General features: G+C 53.6%; 1 pseudogene; it reads left to right on the forward strand.

Annotated features, from left to right (window-relative positions):
* Positions 1-8,415, forward strand: part of LOC130119856 (ras-related protein Rab-26-like) — a 108,224-nt pseudogene extending 99,809 nt beyond the window's left edge.
* Positions 8,416-8,747: the final 332 nt, after the last annotated feature.

The raw sequence follows: 8,747 nt of genomic DNA on the forward strand, positions 1-8,747 counted from the left end.
TTGTTTAGTCAGTTGTTTAGTCACTTGTTTAGTCAGTTGTTTAGTCAGTTGTTTAGTCAGTTGTTTAGTCACTTGTTTAGTCACTTGTTTAGTCAGTTGTTTAGTCAGTTGTTTAGTCACTTGTTTAGTCACTTGTTTAGTCAGTTGTTTAGTCAGTTGTTTAGTCACTTGTTTAGTCACTTGTTTAGTCACTTGTTTAGTCAGTTGTTTAGTCACTTGTTTAGTCACTTGTTTAGTCACTTGTTTAGTCACTTGTTTAGTCACTTGTTTAGTCACTTGTTTAGTCACTTGTTTAGTCAGTTGTTTAGTCACTTGTTTAGTCAGTTGTTCAGCATGTGTGTGTCCCTGAGGTAGTATTCGGTTCATCACTGATGCTGCCCGGCTGACAAATCTCTCTCTAGCTTCCTCTGTCCTCTTCTCTGTCTTTTTATCTCCGTCTGTCTGTCTATTCATCACTCGCTCACTGACACACACTCTCTCTCACCCTGTCTCTCTCTCACCCTGTCGCTCTCTCACCCTGTCGCTCTCTCGCTCTCTCTCTGTCTCCCTGGCTCTCTCTAACTCACCCTGTCTCTCTCTCTCACCCTGTCTCTTTCTCACCCTGTCTCTCTCTCGCTCTCTCTCTCTCTCACCCTGTCTCTCTCACCCTGTTTCTCTCTCACCCTGTCTCTCTCTCGCTCTCTCTCTCTCACCCTGTCTCTCTCTCACTCACCCTGTCTCTCTCTCTCACCCTGTCTCTTCCTCACCCTGTCTCTCTCTCGCTCTCTCTCTCTCACCCTGTCTCTCTCTCACCCTGTTTCTCTCTCACCCTGTCTCTCTCTCGCTCTCTCTCTGTCTCCCTGGCTCTCTCTCTCTCACCCTGTCTCTCTCTCTGTGTCTCCCTGGCTCTCTCTCTCTCACTCTGTCTCTCTCTCTCACCCCATCTCTCCCTCTCTCTCACCCTGTCTCTCCCTCTCTCTCTCTCTCCCTGTCTCCCTCTTTCATTCTCTCTCACCTTCTCTCTCGCTCTCACCCTGTCTCTCTCTCTCTCTCTCTCTCTGTCTCTCTCTCACCCTGTCTCTCTCTCACCGTCTCTCTCACACTCTCTCTCTCACACTGTCTCTCTCTCTCACTGTCTCTCTCTCACCCTGTCTCTCTCTCTCCGTCTCTCTCTCACACTCTCTCTCACCCTGTCTCTCCCTCTCTCTCACCGTCTCTCTCGCGCTCTCTCCGTCTCCCTCTCTCTCTCTCACCGTCTCTCTCTCTCTCACCGTCTCTCTCACTCTCACCGTCTCCCTCTCTCTCTCTCTCACCGTCTCTCGCTCTCACCGTCTCGCTCTCTCTCTCACCCTGTCTCTCCCTCTCTCTCTCGCTCTCTCTCGCTCTCACCGTCTCGCTCTCTCTTTCACTCTCTCTCTCACCCTGTCTCACTCTCTCTCGCTCTCTCTCCCTGTCTCCCTCTCTCTCTCTCACCGTCTCTCTCGCTCTCACCGTCTCGCTCTCTCTCTCACTCTCTCTCTCACCCTGTCTCCCTCTCTCTCTCACTCTCTCTCGCTCTCTCTCCCTGTCTCCCTCTCTCTCTCTCACCGTCTCTCTCGCTCTCACCGTCTCGCTCTCTCTCTCACTCTCTCTCTCTCCCTCTCTCACTCACTTTCCCCCTCTCTCTTGCTTGTTCTTGCTCCCTCTCTCACCCTCTGTCTCTCCCACTCTCGCGTGCTCTCTCTTTCTCTTCACTCTCTCTCTCTCTCTCACACACACACTGGCACACACACTCTCGTACTCATTTCAATGTCCACTGCCCCCTGTAATTTAAATTTCATTTATTTAAAGTGAGAAGTACTGGTTGGGAATCGGCCTTCGACTGTGTATATTTGAAGCTCAGCCGAGCGTCAGTTTCCCAGTGCAGCGGAGCTTATCATCTTGATTTTTATTCATTTATTCATTTGTTTGTTCCAGGCTAGATGTTTGAATATAGGCCCGCTGGGCTTTTCAGATCCCGCCCGCCCACGTTACCGATCACATCTCTCCCTCCGGTGGGGGAAATTTACCTTCTTTTTCTTTTGTCACCGTGTGGTTGCTGTCTTCGGTCATGTTAGTCTTGGGCTTTGTCTGTGAACGGATAAAGTACGACAGCAACTGAAAATGAACGTCCCACTCGGCCGGGGTGTTACGGGGAGTCGCAGGAGGAGGCGTTGTGACTCCCGCTGCAGCCGTGACGCTTTTCTGCATTTTAATCCAACCTGCCGAACGCGGTAAGCTTTTACAGTAGAAATGCGTCGCTTGGAAACCAAGTTTAGGCTCCTTTTGTGGACGTTCATTTCGTCGTGGCGGGTGCTGCAGCTGAAAATGCAGGTTGCGTGATTGTCGGTCAGATGCCTTCATTATATGCACCCGTGTGTGTGTGTGTGTTAGATGTGGCTCCTCCTAGGGGGGCTGACATGGCGGAGGCGTGGGGGTCCGGAGTACGGAGATGAGCTGTGTTTGAGGACATCAGAGGACTTGGCGAAGCTGGGAAAAGTGAGATGGTTAAAAAGTCATTGGGTACATGGACGGATAGGTTCCACAATGGTCATGGGTCACATTTTGGGATGCCACTCCCCCTCCCCCCGTCCCCCCCCCCCGTTGTACCTGGCCAGGCGGCACGGTGTCACAGTGGTTAGCGCGGTCGCCTCACAGCAAGGAGGTTCTGGGTTCGAGCCCCGGGGTAGTCCAACCTTGGGGGTGGTCCCGGGTCGTCCTCTGTGTGGAGTTTGCATGTTCTCCCCGTGTCTGCGTGGGTTTCCTCCGGGGGCTCCGGTTTCCTCCCACAGTCCAAAGACCTGTAGGTCAGGTGAATCGGCCGTACTGAACTGCCCCTAGGTGTGAATGTGTGTGTGTCGGCCCTCTGTGGTGGCCTGTCCAGGGTGTCGCCCCGCCTGCCGCCCAGTTACTGCTGGGATAGTCTCCAGGATCCCCGCAACCCTGAGAGCAGGATAAGCGGTTGGGGAAATGGATGGATGGATGGAGCCGCCCCGGTCGCTGCTCCCCCCCCTCTGCTGATCCGGGGATGGCTGCAGACTACCCCATGCCTCCTGCGATACACATGGAGTCACCAGCCGCTTCTTTTCAGGGGGGACGTAGTGCGTGGGAGGATCACGCTATCCCCCCCAGTTCCCCCTCCCCCCCTGAGGAGGGGGAACTAGAGGAGGCACTAGTGCAGCGACCTGGACACATACCCACACCCGTCTCCCCACCCGCAGACATGGCCAATTGTGCAGGCAGGGACGCCCGACCAAGCCGGAGGTAACACGGGGGACTCGAACCGGGATCCCCGTGTTGCTAGGCAACGGAATAGACCGCTACGCTACCCGGACGCCCCTCGGTTGCTCGTTATTTCGTACAAACTCGCCCGCATGTGCACACGCATTCGCTCGCGCCTGCACACGCGAGTGCCCACATTTCGCTCGCGTGCTCCCACGCCGTCGCACGTAACGTGTCGCGCTCACGAACGCAAACGCGCACCTCGGCCCCTCCCCCCCCCCGTCTCGCGTGGCTTTAGGCGGGAGGTGACCCCAACGCAAAACCTGTGCGTGCCACCACGCAGACGTGGAGCCACGTGCGACCCCCGTTAGCTGCAGGGAAGCGGCTCTTCGGTGAGGGAGCGTTGGTCCCCCCCGCAAGTCAGAGAGCCGTTGCTGATTGATCCAAGACGCGCACAATTAAATCTTGTGCCGAGCCGAAGGATGCTGCTGCAGCGGGGAGGGTGCAGACCTCGGTCCCTGTCGATTAAATACTTATTAACAACAGACGCATGGCTCGCACGGCCAGGGCCGGTATGTGTGATTGTTATGGCGGTGATGCTGATCGGCTCGTCTGGTAATAATCGTGCCGCTTGGATCGAGTGCCAGAAAGATTTATGACCCCCCCCCCTTCCTCCTCCTCCCCCCCCCTTGTATTTATTTAAGGCTGCAGGACGGAGCAGACATTTTAATGATTTGAAGATAAGTATTTAGTGTTGCTGTAACTCTCCCCCCCCCCTCTCTCTCTCTCTCTCTCTGCATTTCGGTATCATCCTCCTGCCTCACCAACTGGCGGCACTTTGCTCTACGTCCCTTCGCCCGCCGTCTCTTCTCCCTCATCCTTTATATACCGGAGTCGCTCGCACCCTCTCCGCTTTCATCTTACTGGGTTCGGTGTTCGGGCTCGTGCTTGTCAAGTCCCAGACGAGACGTCCTTCTTTCTTTTTATCCTCTCTCCACGTGCAACACCTTCCCCCCCCCAGCATTACAGAAAGCATCGTTTGTATTTCCTGTGGTTTCTGCCTTGTCTCCTCACTCACTCCTCACTCTCTTCCCTCCGTCTCTGTCGTGTGTTTTCTGCAGGCCTGGTTGACCGAGATCCATGAGTACGCCCAGCAAGATGTGGTCCTGATGCTGCTGGGGAACAAGGCGAGACATCGGGGGGGCGGGGGCGGGGGGTCTGTGACGTCAGTGCAATGATCAGTGGAGGGCATGCAGAGAAGCAAAACAGCCTCAATATACACAAACACACGCACATGCACACCTGCAAAAAACCCCAAGGCTCGGCGTTTTCGGATCCAAAAGTTGTTCCTGTTCGTGTGAGGTTATGCGACAGTGCCCTCTTGTGGCGAAATTCGGCACGCTGGACGGCTTTGAGAAAAGGAAAACCGAAAGCGCTGAGCCTTGGAAACCCTCTGCACACAGATTGCGGTCGTACCGACTGAGCTGTGCAGGTGAAGCTTTGCCCGGCGTGGCGCAGATACGGTTTGATACCGGCGTCGCACTATCGGTGCTAGAAAACCTGCCACAGCCAAGCTCAAGCTCGACTTCGCTGCCCTGTGCGTCAGAACCCCACCTGTTCACACGAGAACGCCACGCAGCAAGAACGGATTCCACCACGTCTCGCTGCTTGAATGGCAGATCCAAAGGAGGTGAATCAAGTGCAACTGGACTTGGTAAGTCCAGTTGAATCAAGTCCAGTTGCACTTGATTCACCTCCTTTGGATAGCCATGACCTGGATGAATGGGAACATTCACAGCCCGGCCCTCGAGCCTAGTCTGGAATTCGTACCCCTCGCTCCATGCCAGCTGCTAATTAGCATGCTAACGCAGAACCTTCATTCGTGAACTGCTCCCGGTCTCACCAGGCCTTTAGACAAGAACAGGTTCACGTGCAGTAACAACAACCACACCCACAACAACAACAACACCATAGAAAGTTAGAAGTAAGAGGAGGCGCAGCGAGTCGAGGTGTGCTGTAGCTTCACATCACTGGTGCTGGTGTTACATGTGTGAGCTGTCGCTCTCCCTCTGCCTGCAGGCGGATGCCGCTCATGAGCGGGTGGTGAAGAGGGAGGATGGAGAGAGGCTGGCCAAGGTGAGCACCACAGCACCGAGTCGTGTCAACATACGGGTTAAGAATAAAAGGGGGTTTTGTTTTTTGGTGCCGCTTTTTCTATTTCTGCTACGGTGGAAAGAATAATCCATGATTGATGAGCGCTCCTCTCTCTTCCTCTCTCTTCCTCTCTCCTTCTATCTCTCTCTCTCGTTCACTTGCTATCTCTCTGTCCCTGTCTCTCACCCCCTCATGTCGTCCCTGTTTGATCATAAGTGGAGGCAAAGAGACTTCATTAAAGCAGCTTTTGAGGGAAAGCAAATAATTATGAATAACACAGAAAGCTCGGAGAGAGGGCAATCATTCAGTCCCTCTCTCTCTCTCTCTCTCACTCGCTCTCTCTCTCTCCCTACTCTCTCTCACTTGCTCGCTCCTCTCTCTCTCTCTCACTCGCTCTCTCTCTCTCTCTCTCTCACTCGCTCTCTCTCTCTCATTTGCTCGCTCCTCTCTCTCTCACTTGCTCGCTGTCTCTCTCTCACTTGCTCGCTGTCTCTCTCTCACTTGCTCTCTGTCTCTCTCTCGCATGCTCTCTCTCTCTCTCTCTCTCACTCGCTCTCTCTCTCTCATTTGCTCGCTCCTCTCTCTCTCTCACTTGCTCGCTGTCTCTCTCTCACTTGCTCGCTGTCTCTCTCTCACTTGCTCTCTCTCTCTCACTTGCTCTCTCACTTGCTCGCTCCTCTCTCTCTCGCTTGCTCGCTCCTCTCTCTCTCGCTTGCTCTCTCTCTTTCTCTCGCTTGCTCTCTCTCTCTCACTTGCTCTCTCACTTGCTCGCTCCTCTCTCTCTCACTTGCTCGCTGTCTCTCTCTCACTTGCTCGCTGTCTCTCTCTCACTTGCTCTCTCTCTCTCACTTGCTCTCTCACTTGCTCGCTCCTCTCTCTCTCGCTTGCTCGCTCCTCTCTCTCTCGCTTGCTCTCTCTCTCTCTCTCGCTTGCTCTCTCTCTCTCACTTGCTCTCTCACTTGCTCGCTCCTCTCTCTCTCGCTTGCTCGCTCCTCTCTCTCTCGCTTGCTCTCTCTCTTTCTCTCGCTTGCTCTCTCTCTCTCATTTGCTCGCTCCTCTCTCTCTCGCTTGCTCTCTCTCTCTCTCTCTCGCTTGCTCCTCTCTCTCTCGCTTGCTCTCTCTCTCTCACTTGCTCTCTCTCTCACTTGCTCTCTCTCTCTCACTTGCTCTCTCTCTCTCTCTCTTTCTCTCCTATGCTCTCTCTCTCTCGCTTGCTCTCTCTCTCTTTCTCTCGCTTGCTCTCTCTCTCTCACTTGCTCTCTCTCTCTCACTTGCTCTCTCTCCCTTTCTCTCGCTTGCTCTCTCTCTCTCACTTGCTCTCTCTCTCACTTGCTCTCTCTCCCTTTCTCTCGCTTGCTCTCTCTCTCTCTCTCTTTCTCTCCTTACTCTCTCTCTCTCACTTGCTCTCTCTCTTTCTCTCCTTTCGCTCTCTCCCTTGCTCTCTCTCTCTCATTTGCTCGCTCCTCTCTCTCGCTTGCTCTCTCTCTCTCTCTCTCGCTTGCTCTCTCTCTCTTTCTCTCGCTTGCTCTCTCTCTCTCATTTGCTCGCTCCTCTCTCTCTCACTTGCTCTCTCTCTCGCTTGCTCTCTCTCTCTCTCTCTCTCTCACTTGCTCGCTCCTCTCTCTCTCGCATACAGTAGTGTCCTTAAACTATTGATTTTCTCCATTAAGAATATGAACCATAAGCAAAAATAAAATAAGTTAAGTAAGACTTGAAGTGTCAGATCCATTTAACTGTAGTCGATTTGAGGGAAATAATAATAATTTTACATATATATATATATATATAGTATATGCCATATACTGGATGATAATGCATGAGCCACGCCTCATGCATTATCATCCAGATGAGGTGCAAGAGGTATGACCAGAAGTGCATTCCCTCCAGCCCGCCTGTGTCTCTTTCTTCCTCCCTGGCAACGGGATGTATTCTGCAGCGGGTGTGCATTGTAGACGGTCATGGAGATTGTGGGAGAGGCGTTCTTCTAATCTGCCCGACTTTTGCTGCAGAAGACGGTACACAAATAAAACAGTGCACACCCCCAAGAGCTTCCCTCCCCTTGTGGCGGATGCAATAAAGCGCCACCGAGTTATTTAAGGATTAGCCTGGGAGGGAGAAAAGAGCACGTTGGTTTTTGCCTTCAGCGTGGGTCGAGACGAATCCCCCAATAAAGCGGAGGCCATGTAGCAATTTATTGCCCTCTTTGATTTGTCCAAAGCGGGTAAGTCTGCTGTGCGTATACAGGTCTGCAATGGAGACTTTTATCTTCATCTTCATCCACTTCCCTCTTCATAGCATCAGGGGAATCGGGTGGAAAGTTATTTATCCGTTCGTGATGTATCTGTTGTGGGTAAAACAGGGGGGGGGGAAATTGGATCCATTTCTCTCCAATAACTGTCACTGGTTTGGCTGTGCAGGAGTTCGGAGTTCCCTTCATGGAAACGAGCGCCAAGTCGGGCCTCAACGTGGAGCTCGCCTTCACAGCCGTGGCCAAGTGAGCATCCTGCCCCCCACCCCCCACCCCTCCCCCGCTTCGGCAGTGCCGTGCCTCCTCCGAGAGACGAAGCCATGGCCGTTTGCATGTGGTCACTGGCGTACATTCCCCCAACATTTTACGCGTTACTTTCTTGTCGACCTCTCGACCCTCCGCTGGAGATAAAGCCCTGTCCCTCTCTTCTTCCTCAGGGAGCTGAAGCACCGGTCCGTGAAGGATCCCGCCGAGAGGTTTAAGCTGCAGGAGTACGTCAACAAGGAGATGAAGGGCGGTGGCTGCTGCAGGCCCTAAACTTGTCCCAGTCCGTTTCTAGGCCGGCGCTCGACTTGAGCATTAGGCCGTCTGTGTGCACGTGTGTGCAGAGGTGTGTGAGTGTGTGAGTGTGTGTTTGTGTGTGTGTGTGTGTGTGTGTTCATGTTAACGTATTCACACGTGAGTCGCCTGCACACGTCCTCACTTGGTGTGTCACTCGTCTCTGTATCGGGTCCCGTTGCTGTGGAGTCAGTGTGTATTTACCGTGGCCACCGAGCCGGACAAGGAGACAGACCCACCGAGGTACAGGTCTGTAAAAGCCCTCCCTTCCCCCCGTTTGTCACTTCTTTGTTGGAGACCGCCGCGTCTCCCTCGCCTCGCCTCGCCTCCTCCACACCACCCGTGCACGCTCCGGTTTTCAACACTGACCCACCTCCCTCTGCAGCTGTGAATGTAAGGCCTCGATTTTGCTTTGCGGCGGAGGAACGAGGCTGACGGCAGCACTCGCTTCGCCACTCAAGTCCAGGCCGTTTCTCCCATCAAACCCCAAAGCCCCGGTGTCGCCCAGCCCCGAGGGGCATTTACTTTGCAGCTGTGCAAAGATGGCATGGGTACTGACCAGCCAACA

Source organism: Lampris incognitus, chromosome 10 (assembly GCF_029633865.1).
Source record: "Lampris incognitus isolate fLamInc1 chromosome 10, fLamInc1.hap2, whole genome shotgun sequence".
NCBI lineage: Eukaryota > Metazoa > Chordata > Actinopteri > Lampriformes > Lampridae > Lampris > Lampris incognitus.